This window comes from Bufo bufo, chromosome 3, assembly GCF_905171765.1.
Source record: "Bufo bufo chromosome 3, aBufBuf1.1, whole genome shotgun sequence".
Taxonomy (NCBI): domain Eukaryota; kingdom Metazoa; phylum Chordata; class Amphibia; order Anura; family Bufonidae; genus Bufo; species Bufo bufo.
Window position 1 is genome coordinate 574,490,624 of NC_053391.1, and position 20,167 is coordinate 574,510,790.

Below are 20,167 nucleotides of genomic sequence, written 5' to 3' on the forward strand. Positions count from 1 at the left end.
AGGCCCTGGCCTGGGAGTATACATGGAACGGCTAATAATAAAAATGTGGATCGGCTCTATTGACTTATGACAGATACAATGAGAATGAACATCTGAGGCCCTTGCATGTCAATAAAAGCGAGAAATATAATATCACGCCACCTGTCTGTTTCAAATCTTGAGATTAGAGGCTGGAGGGATATTGAAATGCATAATGTGATATCCATACATGGCAATCAGAATTCCTGTGAGGACACGGGAATGATAGGACACATTCACATTGCAGAGCCACACAATATGTATTATTGGAATCGGTAGGAGAACCCGAGGAACACGAGGCTGTCAAACCGACAACTTCAGATTTCCATCCAAGTTAAAGATAATGAAAACTAGATGAGAACTAGATTTAGTCCCAAATGGAATTTCTAACCTCACATTGTGTAAAGCGTAAAACCATCAGTTACATTTTAGCTTAATAGTTATATTTTCTTAATCGTGATAAAAGATTTCCATTTTATTATTTCTACCTTTCTTGCTCTAGAAACTGGACTACTGATCAGGGGAAAACAATGAGACTCCTTTTTACATTGATTTTGACCCTTTAATGATGCAGTCTATTTTGGCTTCAGGACTATGGGAGGTAAAACCTGCCAAAATTAAAATGAAATTGAAAAAACTAAAATTATAATGAAAATAACGTTTTAACATTAAAATTTCATCTAGTGTCTGCAAAATGCATGTCAAAAAGAAAAAGAAAATTCAATTTCTCCATTTGAATTTTCTTTTCCAACTCTAGTGTGGGTCATAATTGTCAAACATAAATGTAAAAATAAATAGCCTTTTTCATTTTAAATTTACACTTTGTCAATTAATTCTCCTCTTCCTATAGTGGGTTTTTCATGTCAAAATCCTAAATCAAATGAAAACACCATGTAGAAGCTGAAAATGGTAGATTGAGATTTCAATTTCATGTCTTGCAGGCATTTTCTCTGCCAAAAGTCAAATGAAAAAGAAAGCCCATTTGAATTTTCATTTTAACGTTGTACTAACATTCAGATTAATTTAAATGAGCAGTAGTGGGCGAGGTGCAGCATGCAAAATGCTGTTATTTATTTCCTGACTGAACAGACAGTGTATGTCTACTAGAGGGCTCTGTGCTTCTCCACATTTCCAACAGTGAAATCTTAGTACTGTGCCGAATGCATAGGATAAGATTATGATTCTAATAGATGGTGCCCTCTTTTTGAGGAGTGAATTATACTAGAATTATGATTATATCTAGGGATGAGACAATCGACTTCGGATGAAACATCCGAAGTCGATTTGCATAAAACTTTGTTTCAATACTGTATGGAGCGAGCGCTCCGTGCAGTATTAGAATGTATTGACTCTGATGAGCCGAAGTTATTACTTTGCAAAGTAATAACTTCAGAAATTGATTTATACTGTAAAAAAACATTTCCCGAACTTGGGTTTGGTTCCAAGGTACCACTTAGAACCGAACCAGAGTTCGGGAAATGTTTTTTTACAGTATAAATCAATTTCTGAAGCTATTACCTGAAGTCTCGCGAGACTTTGCGAAGTAATAACTGCGGCCCATCGGAGCCAATACATTCTAATACTGTACGGACCGCTTGCTCCATACAGTATTGAAACAAAGTTTTATGCAAATCGACTTCGAATGTTTCATCCAAAGTCGATTCGCTCATCCCTAATTATATCATTAACTCTGCTGCCCTGTTAACCCCCTAGATGCTGTGGTGCCTAATGACCTGCAGCATCTATGGGGTTAATCCGCTCTGCCATATTTGAGTGAGGACGTTGTGGACGTTGCTCCAGAAAAGTGCCAAGAAGCTTAAAAAGTCGCAAATTATGGTACACATGTCATGCGCCATAATCAGTGACTTTTTTTTACATCAGTATAGTGGCATAAAACAATTAGTAAATGTCTTCCATTGTGTCTGTGACAAAAATCAGGGTACAGTACATGGCTTGCAGAAATGCGGAGCATTCTTAGCATCACTGTTCTGATTGGTGGGAGAGTTCAGACCCCATGATCAGTATTGATGGCCTACAATAGCGCTCAGCAACCTTCGGCCAGGGGTATAGCTATAGGAGGTGCCGAGGTAGCAGACTTCTGTGTCGTTTAAGAAGACACCGGTATCATACAAAGTACATGCTGGTCAAGTCACTCCTCTGGCTGAAGAGAAGGGATTAGGTAAAAAATTTGGCATGGGGGGGTAGGTGCTGCCGTTTCAATTTTTTCCTCAGGCACCGCAAAGGCTATGTGCATCCCTGCCCCTGGCCACAAAGCACTGAGGTAAGGGGGCCCAAGCTTAACTCTTGCATCGGGGCCCATGAGCCTTTAGCTATGCCACTGGCTTCGGCACTCCAGCTGCTGGGAAACTACACATAAAACTAGCATGCACATTTAGGCCTCATGCACACGACCGTTGTGTGCATCCGTTGTTCCGTTTTCCGTAATTTTCTGCAGACCCATTGACTTTCAATGGGTCAGTTGAAAACTCGGAAAATGCACCATTGTTCATCCGCGTCCCTGATCCGTGTTTCCTGTCCGTCAAAAAAATATGACCTGTCCTATTTTTTTGACTGACAACGGTTCGCGCACCCAATCAAGTCAATGGGTCCGTGAAAAAACACGGAGGCACACAAGCTTGTCATCCATGTCCGTGATCCGTGTCCGTAGGCTACTTTCACACAGACGGACACTGAGTACATAACTGCCCCCTGCTGCCTGGCAGCACCCGATCTCTTACAGGGGGCTGTGATCAGCACAATTAACCCCTCTAGTGCCACACCTGAGGGGTTAATTGTGCGTATCATAGCCCCCTGTAAGAGATCAGGTGCTGCCAGGCAGGAGGGGGCAGACCCCCCTCCCTCCCCAGTTTTAAATTCATTGGTGGCCAGTGCGTCCCCCCCTCCCTCCCTCCCCTGTATTACATTCATTGGTGGCCAGTGCGGCCCCCCCTCCCTCCCCAGTATTTAATTCATTGGTGCGGCCTCCCCTCTCCCCCCCTCCTAATTAAAATCCCCCCACCATCATTGGTGGCAGCGGAGAGTTCCGATCGGAGTCCCAGTTTAATCGCTGGGACTCCGATCGGTAACCATGGCAACCAGGACGCTACTGCAGTCCTGGCTGCCATGGTTACTTAGCAATTTTAGAAGCATTATACTTACCTGCGCTATATGTGACCGGCCGGGTGCTCCTCCTACTGGTAAGTGACAGGTCTGTGCTATAAAACCCACGGAAGAAAAAACGGACACGGATCACGGAACTACGGAACCCATTTTTGCGGACCGAAAAAATGGTCGTGTGCATGAGGCCTTACTCAGCTGTTCTTGTAACTCTCATAAATATGAAAGGAGGATTCTGGGAGTTGTAGTTTCAGAACAGTTGGAGCTCCGGAGGTTGCTGATCTCCAGCCTACGATACTGATATATCGCAGTGCACAATACAGTTCTGTGTGGTGCAGTCTTCAAGTGTGTGAAGTCCTGACAAAAGAACAGGTGAGGGTCCGTCATTTTGTAAATCTATAGCAGTAAAATCCACAGCAAATCATGCCACTGAATTAAAATCCGCACCGCAGTCCAATCTGTGCAGTGAATTTTGTTCGTAACATGCGGCTGAGACCCCTTAAAATCATATCCACTTTGCTGTGAACCTGCCTCCATATACTTGTGTGCAGCAAATCTACAGCGTTTATGTCCAGTGTGACATAATGTACCCTAGTATTTCCATGTAGCTATAGGGTGGGCCCCAGAATCAGTTCTTCTGGTGGGCCCTAGGCACCCCAGTCCAACAATGACCCCAGGCATCAGGTGAATTCAACTGGTTTCTGAAGCTCCTGCACTCATTTGTATCTGCGTCCACTGGATGCAAATACAATTGAGCATCTGGCAGCTCCAGCGGAAGAAGGGAATGATTGGTTCCCTGTCCCTCCATTCTGGGCGCTTTCTGTGTGACGTAGATGATGTCATTGCACCGCCTTCAACGTTACACCAGAGCAGACAGGCCAGAAGAGGCCTGTCTGCATCGCTGCATGATCATCGTGGGACCCCTCTGGGACAGGTGAGTAGAGACTGTCCTTCCCTTTTCTGTTCATGTCCCCGAAAACTGATGCCTGGCCCTAATACTGATTCAAACTGTAATAATAACCCTAATCCTAATACATAGCCTAACCATAATACTGACTCTAATCTTATTACTAATCCTTATCCGGACTCCTAACTGTAAGGCCCCTTTCACACGGGCGAGTTTTCCACGCGGGTGCAATGCGTGAGGTGAACGCATTGCTCCCGCACTGAATCCGGACCCATTTACTTCAATGGGGCTGTGTACATGAGCGGTGATTTTCACGCATCACTTGTGCGTTGTGTGAAAATTGCAGCATGTTCTATATTCTGCGGGGAATTATTCTTCCTGGTGGGCACTAATGAGAGCATTATTCTTACTGGGGGGGCACTAATGGGGGCATTATTTTTACTGGGGACACTAATGGGCCCATTACTCTTACTGGGGGCACTAATGGGGGCATTCATTCTGGGGTGCACTAATGGGGGCATTATTCTGTCTGGGGGGCACTAATGGGAGCATTATTCTTACTGGGGGGCACTACTATTACTGGAGGGCACTAATGTGGACAGTATTAATTCTGGGGGGTGCTAATGGGGCATTACTATTCTGGGAGCACTAATGGGGGCATTAATATTATTGGGAGCCATAGTATGATCGACTTAACACCATGTGCTAAGCCACGCCCAACAGCCACACACCCTTTGGGGTGAGGCTTAACGTGGCCGTTATTTTTTGTTGGGAAAAGTGGCAACCCTAACTACAACTCCCAGCATTAACAGACTGTAGGGCATGAGTTGAAAATACATGGAAAGGGATATAATAGGATAGAACTACAACTCACAGCTTTTCTAGGATGTTATATGGACACCACTAACCTCTCCTCCAGGCACAGCACAGGAGCTCCGCACCCTCACATCCACATCCCACAGGTCTTTTACCAAAGGTCCTTCAGACTTTGCTTCTCTGCTATGTCTTGGTTTCCTGCACTGGTCACATGGTGATGACATCATCAAAGGTCCTTCTCCACCTCCTATATTCTCCTCTCAAGGGTAGCTATATATTTTTTTATTTTATGCACTTATATAGCACTACTATATTCCACAGTGCTTTACAGACATTGGCATCAAGCTGTTCCAATGGGGATCACAATCTAAGGTATATATGTGTAATTAGTGGCCTCAGCCCAACCTACTTCTTCTGGCTTCTGTGTTGGAGAAGTAGAATAGACGCTTAAAAATGTGGTGCTCATCCTGAACTGCAACTTTCTCAATGTATTTACACCAGACATCTGCCATAAATACAGTGATACACTCTCCAGCTTCACTTCACCGTTACAAAGGTGTCTGTCTGCAGTTACCACTAGGGGGTAAAATTTAAGCGGTGAAATGGAAGCTATAATAATGTATTGAGCTCTTCCTGGTGACGGCTGCATAATAATGCAGTTTCTTTTTTTACGTCGTAATGAAAGGAGAGAAAACGGAGATCAGCGGTGGGGCCCCCTCCTCCGGCGTGTTCTGCCTTCATTGGCGGTACGCCACTGGTCCCATATGTGGCCCTGCTGTGTTACTTGACTCAAATACCAGCCTCTAAAATGAAGATGCATCTTGTGGATTTAGTTTTCAGGCCCCATTTCAGGTTTTATTTTTCATTTTTCCAATAATAAAAGTCTGGATAAGGGAGAAAGGAGTGTTTTTTTCCTTAAATTTTTTTAATAGTTTTTTATTTAAATAATCTTCTGATCACTGGTAAAATACATTACAAGTCTTTTGCATCGTAATGGGTTTGACCTGTCAGTAATACACTGACAGTCTGCCTATTGTATATAGCAGCCCTAGAGGCTACTGTTTGGTTTCGCCTCTGGTTGCCATGGTCACAATGAGGACCCTGGGATCACGTCACAGGGGGCCTGATGGGGTATAGAGGAAATGCTCTCTCTCTGTAAGCAACTTAGATGCCGCAGTCACTATTGACCATGATATTTAAGGGGTTACATATCTGAAATATGGGTTATCTCCATTGTGGGTGTTGCAGCAGGGTGCCAGCTGTCTGTATGGGCCTGGTTACAACTGTGACCCTTATAGTTATGCCGTTAGCCATGCCGCACATTTACAGCATGATGCTAGAAAGGATTCAAAGGTAATGTGTGTCAATGTGATGTCATCTGTAAACAAAGCTCAGTGTGTAGGACTGGAGAGGCAGCTCTGGAATGGCAAGGGATTCTACAGGTAAGCAATGAGCCTTTGGGGGTCTTTAAAGGGGTTTTCTCAGGATAGGTCATTAATAACCAATTAGAGAGTATCTGACACCCGGCACCTCCACCAATCAGCTGTTCCCTGCAGCCTCTGGTGGTAGAAGTAGCACCTTGAATGGAACAGGAAGCACAGACACAGAGCAACGTGGCTCATTTCCTGTTCACTTCACTGCAGTAACTCAGCACGGCCACTACATCTTGAACGGAGCTGTGCTTCCTATGGCATTGATGGTGCTAATTCCTGTGCCAGAAACTTCAGGGAACAGCTGATCAGTGGGGCTCTGATGTTGTTTGAGCTTAACCAATTGGATATTATCCACTTAAGGACCCTGGGATTTTCCATTTTTGCGTTTTTGTTTTTCACTCCCCGCCTTCCCATAGTCCTAACTTTTTTATTTTTCTATTCACATAGCCTTATGTGTGCTTATTTTTTGCAGGACAAGTTGTACTTTCTAATGGCACCATTTACGGTTGCATACCATGTAGTAGGGAGCGGTAAAGAAATTCCAAATGGGGTAGAATTGGGAAAGTGGAAAAAAAAAAAGCCCAATATTAGGGCCCTCAGCATAATTTCACAAGTACTCAATTCGGTCAGTGGACCGACAAAAATCCCTGTAGGGGGTGACAGTTCCTCACTTGCTCCAAACTCCTGATGAAGCCGCATCGCGGCGAAACATGTCAGGTGGAGGAGTGTTAGGCGCAGCATTTTAGGCAGGAATGAAGGTTGAATGTGACCCGTGTATGTGTGTGACCACCATTGTTTGTGCAGGGGCAGATATCTTAGGCCTATGATACACAATACAGAGATATAGCTTTTAGGGACAGGAATCAAGTTTTGTGTGTTGGTACTGAGCCACAGTACCTATACAACAGAACTGATTAGAACCCTTGGTCTGAATGCGAATTGATCAAATGTGAGTTGCACGAATCAAACAATTCCATTACCATTGGCAATAATTGCTATGAGTTTCTGGGAGACTGTAAGATAACATTCAATGGTAGCTACCTAGATTGCGCCTAACTCAGCAGTACCACACATGTAAACTACACCTGATCCTTAATGTAGTCTAGCTATCCTCAGTTCTGTGACAGGCTCTGCGCCCATAAAATAACCAAATGGTCCATAAAGTGCGAGGTGGCACCAATTGCAAGTGAGGAACCGTCACCCCCTCTCATTCCTGATAGTTTTAACCTATCCCTGTAGGTCTTTCGATTTTAGATATGTAACAATAAAGTTATTTAGTTTAGGACCCCTACAGGGATTCTTGTCGGTCCACTGACCGAATTGAGTACTTGAGAATTGGGAAAAAACGCAATTCTGATAAAGGTTTTTATTTTATTTTATTTTTACACTGTACACTATGCTGTAAAATTGACCTGTTATCTTCATTCTCCAGGTCAGTACGGTTCCAACGATACCACACTTGTATAATTTTTCTTGTGTTTTAATACAGATTTTTTTTTTAAACCTTTGAGGAAAAAATGATTTTTTTTCAAAACCATATTCTGACCCCTATAAATTTTTCAGTCATGGCTAAATAGCCATCATTGAAGACTTGATTTGCACTATATCAATACAAGGCTGCCACCTAGTGGCCTGTATTGATATATACATCTAATTGACTCTGAAGCCGGCTTGAGGCTTCGGTCAATTAGATCTAGGTAACAGGTCCCCCGATCTCAGCCGGGGAACGCTGTTACCAGACCAGAAGCGTGCGACTTCCGGTTCCGGTCTGCGCAGATGCTGTGGTCACATTTGACCACGGCATCTGAAAGGTAAGATGTATGCGATCAGCCTTATGTCTGATCGCAAACATGTGCCGCGGGTCTCTGCTGTTTAAAATAGCAGAGACCCCGCGGCTAAGGCGCCCGCTGCACGCGCGAGCGGGCGCCATGTTTAGAGATCGGACCCATGACCTACAGCTATGTCATGGGTCCTTAAAGGGTTAAAGAGGTTGTCTGGTCCCAAAATCTAAATTCTTTTTATGTGCTCCTAACACCCCTCACCATCCATACATATGCTCCCAATACCTGTTTTTCATGTCCGAGCTTTCCTTTCTCCCTGGAAGACATCAGATTATCCTGGCAGATGTTTACTTTCTTCCCTTCTTGTTTTGTTGAATACATAACTTTATTGATACACAATCCTGGCTGCACTGCACAGAGATGAGTCACAGGCTGGACACGCCCCCACTCTGCTCTGTCTGCAGCAGCTACACTCACTACAACTCCTGTGTCCATCTTTCTGCACACAGACAGGAATCTACTTCTCACCCAGTGTCTAAATCCCATCACTGACAGTCCACAGGCTCTTCCCTCACATCTCCAGAGTGTGATAAACAGCTGGAATTGGCAAGCGTATCCAATCACATCTGTATCTAATCCTAACATGTATGTGTTCCTGATACAGAGCCTGTTGTGTGCGATACTGCCTGCTGAGCTGTGTATCTAATCCTATCTTGTATGATCCTTCCTGCTGAGCTGTGTATCTAATCCTATCTTGTATGATCCTGCCTGCTGAGCTGTGTATCTAATCCCATCCTCTATGATACAGCCAGCTGAGCTGTGTATCTAATCCTATCTTGTATGATCCTGCCTGCTGAGCTGTGTATCTAATCCTATCTTGTATGATCCTGCCTGCTGAGCTGTGTATCTAATCCCATCCTCTATGATACAGCCAGCTGAGCTGTGTATCTAATCCTATCTTGTATGATCCTGCCTGCTGAGCTGTGTATCTAAACCCTTATGCACACAACCGTATCCATTTTGTGATCCACATTTTTTGCAGTCCCATTGAGTTCTATGAATCTGAGGACCTCATTTTGAGGACCAGAATAGGACATGTTCTGTCTTTACTGGAACTGACATTCGGATGTAAAAAAAAAACCACACCAATGACGTCCCTGTGCTTTCCACATCTGTATGTCAGTTCTGCAAAATATAGATCTGCATTATATTGTTGTCCTTATAATGCAGATCTAAAACCCATAGAACTCAATGGGACTGCAAAAAAAAAGTCAAAATCGCACCCATAACAGTGACCTCCAAAGAACCCCCATAACAGTGACAACCACAGTGCTCCCTTTTTGCCACCATTGCCACCCTCATGTGCCATCCAGTGCCCTTTGTGTGCCATCCCCAGTGCTCCTTGTGTGCCATCCAGTGCCCTTTGTGTGCCATCCAGTTCCCCCACTGCCATCCATGGTGCCCCTTATGTGCCATCCAGCACCCCTTTGCCATTTACAGTGCCCCTTTGCCATCCACAATGCCCCTCATGTGCCCCCTTTGCCATCCACAGTGTCCCTCGTGCTCATTTGCCATCCACAATGCCCCTCATGTGCGTGCCCCCTTTTCCATCCACAGTGCCCCTCATGTGCTCATTTGCCATCCACAGTGCCCCTCATGTGCCTCCTTTGCCATACACAGTGCCCCTCATGTGCTCCTTTGCCATCCACAATGCCCCTCATGTGCCCCCATTTCCATTCACAGTGCCCCTCATGTGGCCACATCATTGCCATTCACAGTGTCCCTCATGTGCCCCCTTTGTCATCCACAGTGCCCCTCATGTGCTCCTTTGCCATCTACACGCCTCCTCATGTGCCCCCCTTTGCCATCCACAATGCTCCTCATGTGCCTGATTTGCCATCCACACTGCCACTCATCTGTCCCTTTTCCATCCACACTGCCACTCATCTGCCCCTTTTCCATCCACACTGCCCCTCATGTGCCCCCTTTGCTATCCACAATGCCCCTCATGTGCCCCCTTTGCCATCCACACTGCACATCATGTGCCCCCTTTGCCATCCACACTGCCCCTCATGTGCCCCCTTTGCCATCCACACTGCCCCTCATGTGCCCCCTTTGCAATCCATAGTTGAAGTTGAAATGAAATTAAACTGTAGGAACCAGTTTCTGACACTTCCCTTACTCGAGATACCAGCGCATGCGCAGTGTACATTTGTACGGAGCAGGAGCAGAGAGACCGGCGCATGCGCACTGTACTGCGTACATTGTGCGTACTGCGCCTGCGTTGGAAGAAGAAGACGGAGGCCGGCGCTTCAACTTGCAGGAGGCGGTGACGTCATTAGTGACGATCCGTATCTTGCTCAAGGCAGGAAGAGAAGAGAGGAAGATTAGAAGACGGACTTCGCCCGACAGCACCGAAAACCCATCTGGAGGGACAATGTGACTGGGAGGCAGATCTCAAGAACGGCTGCACTGTGGATGGTAAGTTTGATCAATAATCTTTCCTCCACAGGTTATTTTAAAAAAAGGTTAAGCCCGGAGAAACCCTTTAATGACCTATCCTGAGGATAGCATACAAACGGAAGATGACAGCAGCATTCCAAATGAGGGTCTTTTATTCACCGAACTTCAATCAACCATGTACAAAAATTGCGACGTTTCGGCTACACAGTGGCCGCACTTTTTGTACATGGTTCATTGAAGTTTGGTGAATAAAAGACCCTCATTTGGAATGCTGCTGTCATCTTCCGTTTGTATGCTGATCGGTTGACCATTAAGGATCGGTGGCCGTGGACAAGCTGTTGCATCTTGAGGGAGTCTGCACGGTACATGGATGCTGCTCCTAACTTGAAATTGTACTATCCTGAGGATAGGTCATCAATATCAGGACCCTGAAAAAAAACTGTTTTAATGGCTTTTTCACCTGTGGTCAGACTTTTCCAGTCTTAGATAACCCCTTTAATCAAACAAACTGTTAATTTGTACTATTATCATATCATACTATATCATTTTTAGTGTTCATGTGACTTCAAAATATTGAGGATCAGTTATGTTTTATGATAAAAATGTGCTTTTTTGGGGGAGGGTCTTCATATTATGTTATCTGCTTCTTGCTAACCTACAGAGACCAGGAGATCAAGGGATGGAATGGAGTAACACATGACAGCAGGATCCAACTACACCAGTTTATAAATCTGTTTATAATCTGTAACCATGTGTCCCGTAACGGCCCTTTGATATACAACTCAGGACGGTGGTACAGTTAAATGCTGCAGCAGGACACGGGAGCAATGTCTCCCTGCGGCACTGTTCACTCTGATAAGCTTCAGGCCTAGTGTCTATAGCCTATCAGCGACTGGCGCAGGCTGCGGGAATGTTACAGCTCAGAAGACAGGCCAGAAGAGTTCTGTGTCCTACACCGCATTGCTGACAGCGGCATGAAGGTATTTGTTTTTTTAAAATTTTGGCACACATAAAGGGGCATTTTTTGTACTGGCACACATTATAAGGAGGCTTTTTTTTGTACTGGCACACATTCTAAGGGGGCATTTTTTATACTGTTACACATTCTAAGGGGGTATTTTTTGTACTGGCACACATTCTAAGGAGCATTTTTTGTACTGGCGCACATTCTAAGGGGGAATTTTTTCTACTGGCACACATTATAAGGGGGTATTATTTCTACTGTGGGCATTATGATGGGCTTTATCATTACTTGGGGACGGTGGGGAACAATATTACTATTGGGGGCACTGTAGGGGGCACTATTATCATTAAGGACAGTCTGGGAGAAAAATATTACTACTAGTGGGACTTTTGGGAACACTATTACTGAGGGGAGGGGGGCACCCTGACACTATCAGTTTAGCACTATTATATTCAGGGACAATATGCAAAGCCGAATTTCCTCCTGCTTCATGGTAATGAATCTATTTAACCCTTAGGCTACTTTCACACTAGCGTTGTTTTAATCCGGCGTTCAATTCCGACACCGGAACTGCCCGCCGGATCCGGAAAAACGTGTGAAAACGGATTACATTTGAATCCTGATCAGGATTTTGATCACAATGAAAAAATGCATTGGAAAAAACGGATCCGCCATTTATGGACTTTAACTTTTTTTTCACATTTTTCGAGTTTAACATGCAAAAGCCGGATCCGGTTTGACTGAACACACAGCGCCAGATCCAGCGTTAATGCAAGTCAATGGGAAAAAGACCGGATCCGGCGTTCAGTCAAAGTGTTCAGGATTTTTGGCCAGAGGTAAAAATACAACATGCTACGGTTTTCTGAAAAGCCTGATTGAAGACATCCTGATGCATCCTGAAGGACGGACTCTCCATTCAGAATGCATGGGGATAAAACTGATCAGTTCTTTTCCGGATTTGAGCCCCTAGAACAGAACTCAGCGCCGGAAAAGAAAAACGCTAGTGTGAAAGTACCCTAAATAATGCAAAAAACTGAAAAAATCATACTTACCTGCTTCATTTGCTCTTGACGGACCGGATTATTGCAATAGGATGCCACAATCCTGTATGAACGTGGCATCTGAGGGGTAAAATGATGGGGAGCAGAGCTTTTACCACTTCCTGTCATTGCACCCACTACGCTTTGTGACTAAGTAATTCATCACAAAGCAAATTTTTTGGGCAAATTTGGTGAAGCAGCCGAATCGAGTTTTCAAATACTTCGCTCATCTCTAGATATATCCTTTCTTGGCACAGTTGCAGCTGTAAACTGCAACCTCCGGTCCTTCTCCCATTAAAAAAATGGGACTGGGTGGATATCTTGCAGCAACTTGTAGAACTGCTGTGGGGGCCAGGGCCAATGAAATGTTAAAGGGCTTCTGTCACCCCCCCATTGTGCAATTTTCATTAGCCGACATTAGCTATTTCCTCGATCGGTGCAGGCGTACTGAGTGAAGGACGCGCGCTTGCCAGCTCCTTCCTCAGTGCGCTTGTGCCGATTACATCACACTACACCCGGAAGAGAAGACTGTCGATTATCGCTGATGCCGGCAGTCTTCTCTTCCGGGTGTAGTGTGACGTAATCGGCGCAGGCGCACTGAGGAAGGAGCTGGCAAGCGCGCGTCCTTCACTCAGTACGCCGGCGCCGATTGAGGAACGTTACGGCACAGACGCGGGAATTCAGCAGCAGACGGGGCCAGCGGGAGGAGGAGAGTGCTCGCTGGCCCTGTCTATCAAGAGGAGATGGGGCATGTCTAGAAGCGGCAGATGCAGCGGCTACCAGCAAGTACACGCCCAACTTGCTGGTAGTGAAGAAATTTGCATATGATAACAGTATGATTTTTACAAGAAATAAGGCACAGACAAAGGTAGGACATGTATGATTGCACTCAGCTGACATTAGCAAATAGCTAATGTCGACTAATGAAAATTGCACAATGGGGGGTGACAGAAGCCCTTTAAAATAACTTACCTCAACTTCTTCTGCCACTCCTTTCTTTTCCCCGGGTTACAGAGTCACACTGTAGCCACAACAATATATCACTGTGTAACCCAGGGAAGTAAAAGGAGCTGTGATGTTGGTGAGGATGAGTTAAGTTTTTTCCCCACAGCAGATTATTATAATAAAATATTGCTATGCAGTATAACTACTCCTACTGTTGGGGCAAAAAGGGGACTGGGCGGGATTAGGCATGTATAGATATGTATTGGGCGGAGCTAGAGGCGTGGCTTAGTGTCAAAAAATGTGCCGCAACGCTGATAGTATCCCTCCTTTACCTCTTTATAAGTTTGGAGGTATATTACTGCATGTAACACAATAGCAGAACATAGAGACCAGCACAGTACCTAAGAGCTGGCAGTCTACTAAGGATATGAGAATATTCAGGAAGGTGGGGTACCACTCATGAAATTTATGCACTGGGCCCACCAATATGTTAAAACGGCCCTGCATGGACTGGTGGGTCACTGGAAAAACATCTGTGACATACACTACTTTTGTCCATGGCGTGGACCAAACACACCCATTAGGATTTTTGGGTCCATGGAAATCATTGACAGAACATGGATGACATCACTGACCATTGGTTGGATGCTTTGGCAATCCCATTTTCACCCTAGCAGTGCATGTGGTAAAAGGATGACACTCGGAGGGAAAAAAAAACAGACACAAGGACCAACAACGCACCTTTCACAAAGAATAAAACAGACAAAGACGTGTGAATAAGGCCTTTTACTGTACCTACCATATATCATAATTTCCTTTAAAAACAATTCTGCATAAAAACATCACTGCTTATTGTGGAAATGTTCATCAATCTCATAAGGTGGAAAAAGAATACCAGCCAAACTACAAGATGAAGGTGCTACTGATTGGTGCAAGTGACTCTTAAATTGGGGGTCAACGCTAAGTGACGAATATTTTATGCAAGTTGGGCTATGTTCCCATGTTGGAGGGTGTCTTAGGACCCTTGGATGCAGATTCCATCGAAAATTTCAGGCAAACTGATAGACACAAAAACTGAAACCCAGCAGACCTCATTATAGTGAATAAGGTCCATTGGGTGTCCTTGGTATTCGTCATATGATGGAACCTGCATTGTCATTATTTTCCTTTTTCTGTTCCTATAATGGAACAGAAAATGGAAATTATGGTGTAGATTTGAATGTAGGACAACTATTTATAATGCATATTTGTCATGGAGGTCATATGAGAGTAGTTTTCCATTTTCAGTTTATGTTGGGGTTCTGGAAGATGAATTCTTCTCAAACTTGAAGATCCACCTTCATTCATAAACATTTTATCTCCATAATACGTTTTCCATGATTGATGAGATCACTGTAAATGCTTTATTTGCTGTTGGATGTTTTCTAGATGGATTTAAGGTCTTTTTTTTTAACAATTAACACACTTTTTAAATGCACTCCACTAACATTGATGCAAGTATTGCTTCTCTGTCATTCAGCATTACCCTTGGTATTGCTCCTTGGAGGTGACACAAATCATTCTTTAATCCCCCACCTGACTTCTGTTCTTTTCTCACTTTCAGCTTGTGCCTGCTTTTATAGCTTTTAATATTCATTTGCTTTGGTGCTCTCAAGCTGCCAGGTTTTATAACACAACGGCCACGATCTGGTGCCTCAGCAGACCCTTCACTCCATCTTGGGCCCTCCCTGATTTTAATTGCTGGTGACAAGGACAGACAGTGGGTCCACATGGGATGCATTCAAAGCAGGGACCTCAGGGCTGGTGTCACAGTCACCATCCGCAAGCACAGGCACCCAAACAGACACACATACAGATGGAAACAAAAACAGAAATAATTACATTGACATTACCCAGCTTTATGCCCTTGGCTTCCCAATTCAGTTTAAAATGCATGCAACTGAACTGTTGATGCTGTTATGTCTATTTTCCCCATCTATCAGGTTATGTGCTTGTATATTGTTCTAGGGATTTCAATAATTTGTATTAAAAAAGTGTAACCTTTTTTATTAAGCATAGAAAAGCTGAAAATTAGACAACATGAATGCAGGTAATAAGGAATTTATAAACCATACTTCTGCAACACTTGTCCTGGCAATTTATTAGACTCTTCAGTAGGTAAGGTTGACAATTACTCAGAGATGTCCCACCTCATTTGAGGTACTATACATTTGAGGGATGTATGCTCTCATATTTCCAAAGCATCTCATGAATCCAGAGGAAGAAAAAGCAGTCTGGTTTGAAGTTGTTTGGGAGCAGCACCTATACAAGCAGACAGACAACGCGGGTTTGTGAGAGTTCGCTTGTTTGATTTTAAGTGTGTGTTTGTATTAATTGTGTGATTTAGGATTCAGGGACTTTAGAAGGGTACTACAGTAAGTCAGTTGCTTATCACTGCACGGTATGGCATATTTTTTCTTTCTTTCTATTTTCTTGTGTCAGATGAGATTTAACACTGACAAATGTAAGGTTATGCACATGGGAAGGAAAAATGCAAGTCACCCGTACATACTAAATGGTAAAACACTGGGTAACACTGACATGGAAAAGGAATTTTAGTGAACAGCAAACTAAGCTGTAAAAACCAGCGTCAAGGCCAATAAGATAATGGGTTGGATCAAAAGGGGCATAGATGCCCGTGATGAGAACATAGTCCTACCACTTTACAAATCACTAGTCAGACCACACATGGAGTACTGTGTAGAGTTCTGGGCTCCTGTGAACAAGACAGACATAGCAGAGCTGGAGAGGGTTCAGAGGAGGGCAACTAAAGTAATAACTGGAATGGGGCAACTACAGTACCCTGAAAGATTATCAAAATTAGGGTCACTTTAAAAAAAAGACGACTAAGGGGAGATCTAATAACTATGTATAAATATATCAACGGTCAGTACAGAGATCTCTTCCGTCATCTATTCATCCCCAGGACTGTGACTGTGACGAGGGGACATCCTCTACGTCTGGAGGAAAGAAGGTTTCTACACAAGCATAGATTTATTCTAGTGAGTTATTCTGATTGCCTGATTGGAGTCGGGAAGGAATTTTTTCCGCTAAAGTGAAACATTGGCTTCAACCTCACAGTTTTCTTTTTTTGCCTTCCTCTGGATCAACTTGCAGGATAACACGCTGAACTGGATGGATAGATGTCTTTTTTCAGCCTTATAAACTATGGTACTATGTTACTTAGATGTACGATAGCAGGATTGAATGTGTCCTTGTTTGTGCAATGTGTTGAAAAGGTTTGTAGGTTTTGCTGAAGTCTTATGTGAAACTCTAGATATCAGACACAGGGGTGAGTAAATTTGCAAAAAATGTTTTGCTTCAATAGCATATCTGTAATGGGCATATTTTCGATTATAGTATGGCCAATTTTTTTTTAAGTAGCAACAATGTGGATTAGATTTAAGCAAATCACCAGTGTTGAGTGAATCGAAGATCCGAAGCACGTGTTACAAAGTAAAAGTAAGAAGACCAGGAACGCCTTATGACCCATTATGGCATGCAGCCAGTCAGCAGATAGCTATCAATAAGATAAAATGAGTCACTAGGTATCAATGGTACTTGCGCTGCTGGTCTCCTAGGATGAAGTGGGTTCTTCACAATTGTAAATTTTTATTTCTGTGAGTATAATAAAACAGAATGTTTTAACTGTGCCGGAGGTACTCTCACTATTGTGCGGTTTATGACATCTTGCAGAGGAGCTTACGACGATCCAGCAGAGAGGTGTGGGCACTTTTGAACCATACAAAGATGACATGCTGAGTCTTGCAATCTGCGTAAAAGCACCCTGCGATTCAATCTAAGGGTGTCTGTCTTGAGCCAGATAAAGTGAATACATGCATTTGAGGAAAAACGATCTGTGTGAATGAGGAGCAGCGCGGTCCCACTATACTGACACTCAGCAGATTGCTATCCCCTGTGATGCCACAGCCCTATAAAGAGCCTCACCCGCGCAGTCTCCCCGATTTCACTGTGAGCTGAGCTTAGGGAAAGATGTGATAAGCGCTTATACACTAGGGACAGTGTTGCAGAAAGCTTTTAATTGTAGAATATTGGATAGGGAGAATGAAGGGACAGTGTAGGGAGATCGTAGGGAGAGCATAGGGAGACTGCAGGGACAGTGCAGGTTGAGTGTAATTGCTGTCTGCAAATGACCCCCTTAGTTTATATATAGAATTACTGTGCTTCAGTATTAAAGGGCAGTCTAATATATTACCTTGTGCATCTTGTTTAACTGTTGGCACATTTGCAATTAATCTCTTAGTTTATATATATAGAATTACAGTGCCTCAGTATTAAAGGGTGGTCTAATATATCACCGTGTGCATCTTGTTCAACTGCTGACACAATCCCCATTAATCTGTTAGATTATGCATAGAAGTACTGTGCCTCAGTATGAAAGGGGCGGTCTAATATATTGCCGCATGCATCTTGTTCAACTGCTGTGACATTCAAAGTTAATCACTTATATTACTGATTCAGTTACTGTACGCCATGGCCAACAAACGGTTGTGTTTTGACCAACAATCCAGCGATACTGGAATGGTTGACTCGCTCTTCAACATCATCCCAGATAACACAGATACACACTGCCAGGAATCAGTGGGTTCCTCTGACACCACGCTTAGTTGGCATGGCCCAGGAACTGCCTCTGTGCCCTCACCTGTCCTGAACCGGCCTCTTTTGCTGCTCATTCTGCTAGCTATATAATGAAAACTGCTGTTTCTGTTCCGCTTTTCATTTAGAATGAGCTTTGTGAGGACAGTCAGCAGTTACAGACCAGCACAGACTTGGAGGAGAGGTCTGCTGCGGACTCCTCTAGGTGTGAAACTCCCGATGATGAAAGTCTGGTGGGAGCATATGTTGCAAGAGATCAGGGACGTGCCTAAGATACAGGTGAGGGTGACAGAAGTAAAGACCAAACAGATGTAGATGCTGATCTAGCCAAACGCATGTGGGAGCAGGGTGAAGAGGGGGCATCGTCATCATTAGGGGATTAGGATATGTGGGCAGAAGATGAGGCACGGCCAGGATGCTAATGTTGGCACAATGCCACTCATTTAGTGTTACAGCCTGATGCAGCAATCGCTGCATCTCCCACCAGCCCACACCACCTCTGCAGCAGTGATGGCTCAACAATGTCAGCAGAAGGATGCCGTCGTTTTGCTCCTGATGCTCCTCCTACTCCTCGTCACTTATTTCGATAGCAATTGATCACCGAGGCAATTGAATAAAGGCAGCAGTATGTGTGTACTCATCCAATGGCACAGAAGCTGAACGTGCACCTGGCCAAGTTGCTGGAACCACAGTCCCTCCCTTTCCATTTAGTTGACTCTCATGTACATTGAGCAGAAGGTGGGCCAGTCCTTGGGCCTCTCAGTGTCTGGTAGAGTTCACGCCAGTGCTGACATATGGAGTTGCAACTATGGTCATGGACCCAGCCCACTGGGTAAATAGCCTTCCTGGGATAGGCACCACAACAACTTGGCCAGGTGATGGCAATGTCGCCTCAGCGTTGTAATCCGTGATATTTTTATGCCAATGTCCTCCTCTGCCTCCTCATCCTCCACCTTCTCCTCACCCTCCACTCTAGGCACAGTTCACAGTGGTCTTCTAGCATATCACCTATGCAAAGCTAGGTGTTGTCACGTGGTTCTGCACCTGGTCAGCCTTGGTGAACAGAGCCACTCCGGGGAAAAAACTGCTCCACGTCATCGATAAAGAAATTGAAATCCTTGCCAATTGGAGATAGGAACCATGGTTACTATGGGAGGAACATTTTGTCCGCACTGCATCAGGGAGAGCTGTCCCATGCGCCCTGCATGCCGCACATCTTCAACTTCATTATCAACTGTTTTTTTAAGTCTTCCACTGAAATGCAAGAGTTGTTAAAAATGCCCAGGAAACCTTGCATGCACTTTAGCCAGTCTTACCGTGCAAAACACACCCTCCTTTAGCTGCAAAGGCAAAAAAATGCTCTTCCACAACATTGTCTGATATGTGACGTTTCCACCTGTTGGAACTAAACAACCCATATGTTAGACCACCTGTACAAGCCGAGGAAAGCAGTCAATGATTTCTTAGTGCTGCAGACGGACAGATCTACTCCCCTGTGTAACTTCCACGTTAGCCAGTGGCAGCTCATGCTTTACACATGCCGTTTGCTCAGAGCATGAGGAGCTGGAAGGCGATAACAAAGACGACGCAAATGACTCTGACATCCCTCCGAGTCCCTTGAGTAAATGGCCAGATACATTCTGTCATGTTTGTGTAGTGATAGCCACACTGTCAGGCAGGGGCGTTGCTGGGTTAAAACATTTGGGGCCTGGGCCCCTGATGTTTTGTCCTAGGCCCCGAATGTCCTGCCTGTCTGCTAGATACATATGTATTGCCATCCTCAGGACAGCAATACAATTGAATCTAATACACTGGAAGATCTGAAGGACCTGTGGTGACATCACAGGTCATGTGACCAGCAAAACAGGCAGTGGTTGAGAAGTACCTGCGATGATGTCACCATCATGTGACCAGTGCAGGAGAGGATGGCAGTGAAGAGGAGAAGGCCTGGGGGAAGAAGCTGTGGTGAGATCTGCTACATGAGGAGAGGTAAGTGAAGGGAGAGGCAGAGCAATGCTCGGAGTTGT